Below are 11,745 nucleotides of genomic sequence, written 5' to 3'. Positions count from 1 at the left end.
CATGCATACAGACAGAGCACTCATACATAAAAAAATACATACATAAATAATTTTTTAAAGCTAAAAAAGGGGGGATTCTAAACTGACTCGCAGCTGATGGGGTCACCTGTCCCCTGCTGTCCCAGCCACGCCTGGTTTGATCTAAGTAGTTCTGGTCTGTGTTGTTGGGCACTCTGATAGCCTACTTCCTGCCTTCTCAATTAAAGCCCCTGGCCTTTCCTTCAGTCTTTAGACCAATCATGTTTGGCGTTCGGGTCCTATGAATGGAACCAGACTGTATGCACACACCATCACCATTTCTGAAATCTGAAAAATGATTTATCTGTGGCAAACTCTAAGCTCTAGTACAATTTACCCCAGACCAAGAAACTGCGTGGCTCTGGACTCAGGAAAGGCTCTGAATCACAAACACATCTGATCCCTGTCAGCTCCAGGGAGAGCTGTAAACTGTACAACCAGAAGGCCATGGCTGAGACCAGGTGGCTTCAATCTCCTCCGATGGACTTCCCGGCACCCCGGCACCAGTGCTGGGCTCTTTCTCCTCTGAGGGACTTCCCGGCACCCCGGCACCAGTGCTGGGCTCTTTCATCTCAAACAGTTCCCACTTTAAAGGGGAAACAATTGGCAGTTTCTCAAAAAGTCACACTCGGGGTCACCAAGCCACTCCACAATCCCATTCCTAGGTAGAGAGCCAAAGGAGACACATACTATTTATATGAGAACTTGCACAGAAGGAAAGAGCCAGAGAAAGCGGTCTCCCACAGACGACGACGACGAACAAAAGGGATATCGAGACAGGGTTTTGCATATAGTGTTTAGGCTTCACCTTTTTGTTTTCTTTTTGTTGTTGTTGTTTTGAGATAGAGTTTCTCATTGGCCTGGCCTGGCCTGGAACTTGCCAAGTAGCTTAGGCGGGCTAGGCAGGGAGCTCTGAGGTCTTCCTGTCTCCTCTTTCTGCATACAATTTTGTGAGTGTGGGTTCTAGGGCTCCCACTCCAAAACCAAGCATTTTGTCAGTTGATCTAATTCTTTAGCTTTTTCCACTCGCGGCCACTTTTTGCTTGAGAAACGTTACATAGAAATATAAAATATATATAAAAATAAATCACAAAGAAATTTAATTAAAAATCCTCTGACACACATCATTTTATCACCTATTAAGGAGCTGAGCTGCCGGCACATCGTGGGATCCGGGCTGCACTCTGGTTCCCGTTCATCCCTCAGGGTGTCCAGAGGCCTCTGCACACCAAGCTGGAAGGATGAAGTGGAATCGGGATTGGGTGGGGTCCGCCGGATCCACATCCGGTTGGGAGTGAGTGCCTGGGGCTTCTCTGAGTATTTTAGTGTCACAGCTCCCTTGGCCGATAGTCAGTAAAACAATTCTTTTAGATGATATTCAAAGAGACAGCTTGTGCATGTATACTTTATTCTGGGTGAATCAAAGGCTACATACATATGAACCTTGGAGAGTGGGAAGGGGTTCTTCTTAGGTTGAGGCTTTATAAGGTGAAGTTTCATGGCTGAGGCTGGAGGTTCTGGAAGGTTCTGGGAATACCTCATTTGGATGGAGAGGCATTCCAGGAATCTCAGGTGCTTGCTGAGCAGGTTCTTATCTGGAGAGAGGAAGTTGGACCTGTCATTTTGTCAAGGACTATGTGACATTCCTCAGATAGAAGATTGGGAGCCAGGCTCCCCAGATCAAGCAGAGAGGAGGAAGCCCTACTAAGAAAAGGGAGTCCTTCAGTTTGCACTGAGCTCAGGAAAACTGTCCAGACATGGTAGACTAAAACCTTAGTTTCAAGGTGCAACACTCTGGGATAGGAAAAGACCTGGAGAATCTGAACCAAGTCTAACTTTTAGTCATAGTCAGTACTGGGTCAGTCTTAAACACTTCCCTTTTGTAAACACACTACATCTATGCCAACACAAAGGGAAACTGAGTGAAGGGCATTTGTGAGTTCTCTGTACCCTGTGCAACTTTTCTATAAATTAAACATACCCTGGCCTCAAAGACAAAAATAAAATAAAATTTAAAAAAATCCAATAACATTGAAAAGCTGAGCTGGTGTGATGGCTAATCTTCACTTTTCAACTTGACTTGAGAGAGATACATGGAGGTTAGTGAAACTTCTGAATGTGCCAAGTGAAAGTCTTTCCAGATAGGATCAGCTGCATGGGGGAAGACTCCCTGTGAGTGCAGACGGCACCTAAAAGTTGGAGCCAATGGAGTCACAGTGGAGAGGGAGCAAGTCAGTCAGCCCTGTGTATTAGTCACTGACTTGTCAACCTTAGGAAAGAAGAAAGGGCTTATTTTGGCTCACAGTTTGAAGGTACTGTCGCATGGAAGAAGAGTTAGCTCAGAAAGCAGAGTGCGATCAACAGGAAGTGGGCCAGGCTATGAAATGCTAAGACCCACCCACAGTGAGTCACTTCTCCACTGAGACACAACCTCCTCTAAATGCTACAATTCCTCCCATCAATACCACCACACATTGGACTGTGCGGCATGCTGTCCATTAGCAAAACACCAAACACGAATCAGCATCAACAGCTTGATCCAGAAGAAACCTCCAGAACCTGCCCATCAGCATGAGTTCGCCGAAGGGGTAAGAAGCAGCTGGAACACCACCAGAAGTTCTCCGATGAATTTCCCGATACAAAGTCACAACAGTGATGAAGGCAAGGTGAACCAATGCCAGAGTGAAGACCAGCAAGGCAAAGCCCAAGGAAGATTAGCAAAGCAAACCAATGCTGGTGTGTCATCCACTGTCTGTTGGGTTATACTTGTACCCTTTCCAAACACCACATGCCCTCTCACCAGGCAGCTTCCAGAGAAACACCGTGTGTCTGTTCTCAGCAAAACATCCTCCCATAAGACAGTTTCCAAAAAATATCACATGACACAACTGAGTCTCCAACCAAACCAGAAATTCCCACTTCAAAGACACTGTGTATTCAAGCTGCACTGCTTAAGCCCCATGCTTTCTGAGCAAGTGTGTCCACTGTGCTGTCATCCTGACCTTGGACATCAGACAAGGACTCGCCAAGTCCTGCCTTGCCCTTCAGTGAACTGTGAACTCACAGGTAATGAATGCCTGAGGCTTTGTAAAGTAGTTCTGCTGCCGTGCAAAACACTTTGGTAGTTTCCCCAAAAGTTACATAGTCTTACCACATGACCCAGAAATTTCACTTTTTGTTTGTTTGTTTGTTTTTTTGTTTTGTTTTTTGAGACAGGGTTTCTCTGTATAGCCTTGGCTGTCCTGGAACTCACTCGGTAGACCAGGCTGGCCTCGAACTCAGAAATCCGCCTGCCTCTGCCTCCCAAGTGCTGGGATTAAAGGTGTGCGCCACCACAGCCCGGCTCAGAAATTTCACTTTTAAGTACGAATCAAAATGTCAAAAAAAAAAAAAAAAAAAAAAGTCCAGGAAGTTGAACAGATGCTACGGTTCACAGCAATGCTGTTTACTGTGGCGGGGCAAGACTATGAAACTATCCTTTACATTTTTAAAGACTGGAACTTTTGCTGGACCTCACAGCCAGAGTTGATAACACATCGACATTACTTAAGACTTAACACTGCTGTGTTACTGTGTACTCAGCCTGTTTGCTTAAGCCTCCTTTAAGAGAACAATGTAGCCAACTTTACTTGCCTTGGGTCGCCCAGCCTCAAAAGCAAATGAAATTCTGACAAACGCTCCAACAAGGGCGAACCTTAAAAACATTATCCTAAGTGGAAAATACAAAATTTGAAAGTATAAAAACTGTGTGATTTCACTTACATGGGAGACCTTAAATAGTCTGGTTCTTGGAAACAGACTAGAGACTTGAGATTACCAGGGAAGAGGCAATGAGTTACCATGGTGCTGACTGATGGGTGTCCAACTACAAGAATGTGCCAAGGCCAGTCAACACTTAGATGTAGTTAAGACAGTAAAGTGTACATTATTTTGCAACACAAAAAGGCTTCTTCTCTTTAAAATTATAAACTATACATTTTTCTTCTTGATAAAGGTCCTTGAGTGTGGGGTGAGTCAAAACCAGCACCACTTTCTTGGGTGAGATGGATCTTTTGGTCTCCATTAGTCCTTTACTCAAGAAATGAGCCCGAGCCAGCAGGTGATGGCACACACTAATCTCAGCACTTGGGAGGCAGAGGCCAGCCTGGTCTACATGGGGAATTCTAGGATAACCAGGGCTACACAGAGAAACCCTGTCTCAAACCAAACTAACCAACCAACAACAACAAAAACAAAGGAAGGAAGGAAGGAAGGAAGGAAGGAAGGAAGGAAGGAAGGGAGGGAGGGAGGGAGGGAGGGAGGAAGGAAGGAAGGAAGGAAATGATCCGAAACAATATAGCAGGGATATTTTCAAGATTAAATTTTAAATCCACTCTTAGCCACCTAGGTTCCTACCTCAAACCCTTCCCCTGTCTCTTGCTCAGCCTCCTATCAGACACTAGAAGCTCTGCTATAGAAATCTACAGAATTTTTAAAAAGAGCATTTCTGTTTGGCCAGAAAAAAACAAAACTTTTGGGAAAAAAACAACTCCAGTATAATACAGTGGGTTTGTTTGTTTGTTTGTTTGTTTGTTGGAGGGAAGGTCTTATTCTTTTAGTTCAGGGTTACTCAGAACTCCCTATATAACCTATGCTGGCCTTGAATTCATAGACATCCTCCTGCCTCCGACTCCCAAGTGCCGTTTGACTGAGCCCCCATAGCTGCGTTTCTGTTCTTTCTACAGTCCTTGGCTAGATCACACTTACTACTGGATACTGCTCGCTTGGGTAGCCGACCTTAACCTTCCCAAAGGATTATTTCTATTTCTAGTGTCAGGTGACTGTCAGGTAGATGCCAGAAATAGCTTATCGAATAAAATGAAACAGGTGAGTGACTTGACGGCCAAACAGCCTAAGAGGAGGTCTTACTCCTCTCTCCTTGTTTGGGGGACAGCTTACCTTCAATTACTTGGTTGAAACAGATACCAGGGACTTCAGCTGTGTTGGTGTGAATTCTGGTGTGAATATAAGAATCACATGTTCCTCAGTTTGTTAAAAAGCACCTGAGGGTAAGTATCCTTCCAGGAAAAACGCTTCCATGAGCCCTTCTTACCCATCTCTGAACATGAACCTCACCCACCCACCAAGCCTTTTCTCAGAGGCCCATGTCCAGCAAACCTTTCCAGCTACTGGCCACTAACTTTCCTTACCACACACCTGCACCCACGAATGTCCTGCAATGTTTATTTGGTTAATTACTTTATGACCTTTGTCCTCAACTTGATCCAAGGTGGTTTGCTGGAACTGGCCAGCTGTTTCCTGTTACCTATACATCCGCACTTCCTGTGGGACCTTGGGCAAGTCATACACCAAAGGTTCTGAGTCTGTAAGTCAGATGTGGATCCCAGCATCTTCTGCAGCAATTAGAGGGGAAAGAGGCTTATCTCTGCTCTGCAGATACCCCCTAAACAAGATCTGCCAGTGCTAGGACCTTCTTTTATACCCCACACCAAACCCAGGACAGGGTTAAAGTGTCTATTATGTATCTACACATACATATGGAATTAAAATTTTAATCCATCACATTTTTTATTGAGATATAATTCACATATCATAAAATTTACCTCTCCAAGTCCACAATTCAGTGGGTTTTATGTATAAACAATCTATACAACCATCACCACTATGTGACTTCAGAATATTTTCATTTCCCTGTCAGCCTCCCTCCATTACACTTTTTTTCCCTCTCTTAGACATAGTTTCCCTGTGTGCTAAGACTGCAGGCGTTAGCCACTATGACTGGCTTAAAGCTTTAGTTTGGCTTCTAAAGACTCTAAGCACCTTTTTCATTAAGAGCAATTGCTTTCTTTCATAGATACCAACAGTATCGACTATGTGTCAGACAAGTTGTGATTACTCTTCTAACTACGAGTACTCTGTGTCGAGAGTCTTGTCCCCATCTTTATCACCAGTTAGAATAAAGAAGTTGATGGTCAGGGTTTCTAATCCTGCATAAAACATCATGACCAAGAAGCAAGTTGGGGAGGAAAGGGTTTATTCAGCTTACACTTCCATGACCCAACCCGCGGGCCTAGTTATTTCGTGGGCACGAGAAGGGCCATAACCTGAAAGAAGAATGGGCGAGAGAGAGAATGGACTCAAGGAAGCAAATGCTTGTCAAGAGTCATATATTTGGGCGCAAAGCGCTTTTTTATAATACAGTTTGCAAAGGGAGGGGCAAGAGGGATCCAGGCGGTGGGAAAGTACAGAATCTTCTTGGCCTGTGCCCTGAAACAATGGCGGTCTAACTGCTTTTCTCAAAAGATACGGTACAATGCTTTGAGTCTATAAGTCTATCTGTAACTGTCAAACCAGACCTTGTGGTTGCCAGGGGGATGAAGTTGCAGGGGACATTGTGCAGGTGGGGAGAGGTAGGGGGTGAGGGTAAGAGGCGAGGGTCCTGGCTTCTGACACTTCCACATTGCTGTTCATCACCAAAGGAAGTCAGGACAGGAACTCACACAAGGCAGGAACCTCGAGGCAGGAGCTGATGCAGAGGCCATAGAACAGTACTGCTTACGGGCTTGCTTTCCCCTGGTTTGCTCAGCCTGCTTTCTTATAGTACCCAGGACTACCAGCTCAGGGATGGCACCACCCACAATGGGTTGGGCCCTCCCACTTGATCACTAGTTGAGAAAATACCTGGATCTCATGGAGGCATTTCCTCAAGAGAGGCTCCTTTCTCTGTGATAACTACAGCTTATGTTAAGTTGACACATAAAACCAGCCAGTATAGAGTCTAGAGACATGGCTCAGTGGTTGAGCACTGGTTGCTCTTGCAGAGGACCTGGGTTGGGTTTGATTCCCAGCATCCACATGGGGGCTCACAACATCTGGTAAGTCCAGTTCCTGGGGGCTTTGGCGTCCTCTTATGGCCTCTCTAGGTATCATGAATGTGTGTGTTACACAGGCATATATGCAGGTAAAACACTCATGCACATAAAATAAAAATAGGGTTTTTTTGTTATTTTAAAAAGAGTTGCCGCCGGGCGGTGGTGGCGCACGCCTTTAATCCCAGCACTTGGGAGGCAGAAGCAGGCGGATTTCTGAGTTTGAGGCCAGCCTGGTCTACAGAGTGAGTTCCAAGACAGCCAGGAATACACAGAGAAACCCTGTCTCAAAAAACAAAAAAACAAAACAAAAACAAAAAAAAAAAAAAAAAGAAAAAAAGAAAAAAGTTTCCAATCAAGCTACAGAACCAAACAAAATATTACAACCTTTAATTGTGGAAAATTCCATCTGCTTCCTCCTTACTTATGAGTCACCAGCTGTTTCCACTCTAGAGGCAGCGTGGCTGTGAGAATGGAGCTGATAGATCATGAGCAGACTAAAGCACCATGCAGTAGCAATGCTTCAGCCTCAGACAATTTACACTCTGAGGGTTAAGAGGAGTCACATGACTAAAGTGTGCAATTATAAAGACAAACCACATATGGTGTGCAAGCCACTAGTAGTGGGGAAGCTGCACGTGGCAAAACATGTTTTTCTATGGAGGCATCCTAACACATAACCATAGCTAGCTGTAATAAACTCACTCTAACCCACTACGCCTGGGAGGAACATGAAAACACGTCCCAAGAACAGTTCCAGGCTTTGAAGAGACTAAGGCCACCAGACTCTTGTCTTTTCTTGGAGTTTTCTCATTTTTTTCACAAGTACTCAGAATTCGCCTCACATGACTCCATTCTTGGACGGTGTTCCAACAAGAAGCTGTGACTTTTTCCTAATGATAGCCCAGGGTGAATGCTGTGCACTAACACGGCAATCACAGGCCCAGCCCTCCAGCAATGACCCGTATGGGGCAATACTAGGTAGGAAGTGACTTTGAACATCAGCATTCGGATACTAGAGAGTCTGGCCACTGAAAACATAGCTCAAACCTGTGACTCATTCACAGAGGAATCACAAATAATGATTGTAGGAAGACGAAAAGAAACAACAATTACCTCCTCCTCCTCCTCTTCTTCCTCCTCCTCCTCCTCTTCTTCTTCTTCTTCTTCCTCCTCCTCCTCCTCCTCCTCCTCCTCCTCCTCCTCCTCCTCCTCCTCCTCCTCCTCCTCCTCCTCCTCCTCCTCCTCCTCCTTCTTCTTCAAGACAGAACACATTTCTTTGCAAAGGTTGAATTCAGCCATGAATCCGGAAAGCGGTCTTTCACATTAAGGCTATTCAGATTTCCTTTTCAGGTGTGTAAGATTACAGAGCTCTCTGCCCCCCTTAGTGACACTGCCTCACACTTTAAATGAACTCTACCCTGAGGCAATTTAAGATAACGGTATGCACTTCATCTGCTAGAAATGATACCTATGAAAAATAGTATATAAATTCAACTTCAGTAATTCAGATTTTTGTTTTTATTTGTTTAATTCTTATGATGCTAGATTTCAAACTCTCATGCAAGCATGTTGGGCAAATGCTCTCCCACCAAGTGGCACCCCCACTCCCAGGTTTTGCCTTGTTTGAATGTACACTACTAGGGAGTTTGCTACAAAAAAAAAATATTCTGTAGAGTATCCTTTAGAAAAAAAAAAAAAAAACCTTTAAAATCTCATAATTACTTTCAGATTTCCCCCAAGGGTCTACTCAGGTGCCTGAGTCAAGGTTCACTTGAATTTGGGTCACCCATTATTTATTCTTTCTGAGTTGTGCTACATTTGAGGTTTAGACTCTGCCAACATCTCAGCAAAACCTTGACTCTCATAAAGTCAAACAGAGTGGCTTATTCCAGCCCCCCTCTACTCACGGTACCCGGGGACGGGGTGTGTCTGACTGGCACAGCTTTCATTATTGTGAACCCCAAGGTTGAAAGAAAATGCTCCATCCTAGCCTAGTGGTATCCGCTTACAAAAATATAAAAACTTCTGCTAGCCACGTAACTTCGGAGACATTTACTTTCAAAAACAACACATCAAGCACAAAAACACCACTATGGTAGGATATTAGTGAGCTATATTTTGGGAAGGCAGCCAAAGGGCACACAGTCCACTACACAGCGATGCTTTAAATGGTGCAAACCCGTCAGGAAGAGTAAGTTAGTTGAAGGAAAATGGGTGAACTGGAGACAGCTGTGCTGAAGAAATTAAGTTAGTCCCAGAAAGGCAAAAAGCCATGTTTTCTCTAAATTTGGGGTCCTAGATTTTATTTAAATATGTGAGGCATCTGTATTCAGAGGACTTGAAGCAGAAGCGAACCGCGGTAAGGAACAAAGGCAGCAACGGGAGGGGCAGAGAGGAAGGAGAGGGTGCCTGGGGTTGGGAGAATACATCCGAAGCTCATTATATACTTCCTTGAGATAGCCTTATGTGCCCACTACAATAAAAACGTCAAGATTAAAAAATAGAAAATAAAAACGGGGCACACCCAGAAAAAAAAAAAAAAAACAACCTATTTAAATAAACTAGGCAGCAGTGCCCTCTTGTGCTAAGATGTGGGTACTACATCCAGTAAGTTAAAACAGGACCTCAATGATTAAATTCACACAAAACTTGCTTTAAAGCAAGAGCTCTCTCCAAATAGCTTAAGGTCGGGGTTGTACCTCAACACTGACAAATTGATATTATCGTCCACAAACCTGTTAGGCTACATTCATAGCTGAGCCAGGACACATGTGACCTATGGGGCTTCAGGTTAGATGCACCTGCTTTAAAGTAGAAAATAAAAAAGCACAGTGCTGAGTAGCCCTTCATTTACTGGCACTTCATTCACTAGCCACTAATCTTTGTTAATTATTTTTTTTTTAATTTACTGGGCAGGAATCAAGTATATTAGGGTGACTTCATAGCTGCTATCCTCCGGTTGCCCCCGGGTTCTTTTTTATCTAATGGCTTTTCTTACAATGTTGATGGCCATCAACCCTATTGGAGTTGGTGTCCAAATGCACATTGGGCTCCTCCAGTCAGTTCCTGTGGTAGCCTAGGAGTGGTCAAGGAAGGGAAGCTTTATGCTAGAACACAGTGCCAGAGAACTCCTGCCCGCCGTGGACCCCTGCCCGCCGTGGACCCCTGCCCGCCGTGGACCCCTGCCCGAGCCTCTAAGAGTGACTTATCACTGTTAGCTCAGCAGTCTGCCCTGCCTGTTCTGTACCTGAGTGGCCACAGTCCTTGTCAGTGATTTCTAGACTGCAGGGTTTCATGTAAAAATACCTAAAATAAATATTCCAGTGGACAGCTTAAGATTGTCAATAACAAGTGTGACTAGTTTTAAACCTTACCATTTTATTATGACCGTTATTTTACGGAAAAAAAAAAAGGAGAAACTTTAACAATAAAAGGTAATATAAATGTGTGTATTTCTTTGAGGATTTCACATCTGTCTTGACCATATTCACCCCTCCCCTTCTCAATTACTTAACTTCCTGTCGTCTCCTCCTCCCACTCTTCTTTCTCCCCCCTCCTCCTCCCCTTTTTGCTTCCTTCCTCTCTTCCTCCCCCTCCCCCTCCCCCTCTTCCTCTCCTCCTTCCCCTCCTTCCCCTCCTCCTCCCCCTCCTTTGTCAACAACTCCAATTTGTGTTGTCTACGTGTTCTTGGAAGTATGGCCTTCTACACTTACCTGAGGCCATACTCTTAGAGAAAACTGATTCTTGCTCTCTCAGCAGCTGACAGTTGACAGCAGATCTTCAGCTGGGATGAGACCTCATGCCCAACCCCCCTCTCCATGTTGGGATTTAGTCTGGCTTGGGTTTGCACTGGTCTTGTGCACGCTGTCATTAACCACTGTGAGTTCATACGTGCAGCTGCCCTGTTGTGTTCCGTAGATGGTTTCCCTGTAGTCACTCACCACCTCTGGCCCCTATGCTCTTTCCCCCACCCACCTATGATCCCTGATCCTTGGGAGGAGGGTGTATGCCATATGCATTCCGTTTAAGGCTGTATCTCTACTTCTTTACCATCTACTGGTAAAGTAGCCCACCGGCTGGGCCAGAGCATACATAGAATTCACTTTTTCCAGTTCGGACCTGACATTTTTACAACTGAGAGACTTGGGCTACAATGTGTGAATTAGGGAAGCTACGACCTCTGTAGGGAAGCATCTGGGTCAGAATCCTAGAGGATTAGCTACTGGAGTAGAGCTGACAGAACCACACAGCCACACTGCTCCTAGCCTCTCGCCTGGCTTCAGCCCTACAGGTCTGATGTATAGATCTCCCTGAGGGTCTGGTTGGGGGAACATCCCTGTTCTTAGGAATGAACAGTAGCTGCCCTTACCTGCTCTGCTCCCTTTAAAGCCTTTTATAGGAGAACTCAGTGTAGGTCCTGCTTCTGCAAACCCGACAGAGACTGTCCTTGATAACAAGGATCAACAAAACAGCAGGAAATGAAGTGGTTTACCCATGAGGTATTGGAACCGTTTGGAGACATCACCGAACTCCATTGAATCACTTATGATCTGGATCAGATGGTGATTTAGAGTTTCAGCTTGTATATGTGTGGGTCCAGCTAACACCTGCAGGACCAAGGCTGGGGATGCCACGAAAGCCCCTTAAACACCCAGAATAGCCTCACAACAAAAGACGACCCTCCCCACACACTGAGAATGTTGTTGAACAAGTCACCTCTCTGTTGCCTGGGAGGATGTAAGAACCAATAAGAAATTAGATTCCCTGACACAGCAGAAACCAGAAGCACCCAGCATGAGTAAAGGAAGTGTCAGGTAAAAAAAGAAAGGCTCCTGTCTAGAAGTGAGGAAGCAGG

This window comes from Arvicanthis niloticus, chromosome 2, assembly GCF_011762505.2.
Source record: "Arvicanthis niloticus isolate mArvNil1 chromosome 2, mArvNil1.pat.X, whole genome shotgun sequence".
NCBI classification, from domain to species: Eukaryota; Metazoa; Chordata; class Mammalia; order Rodentia; family Muridae; genus Arvicanthis; species Arvicanthis niloticus.
Note: the sequence above shows the minus strand (reverse complement) of the source record.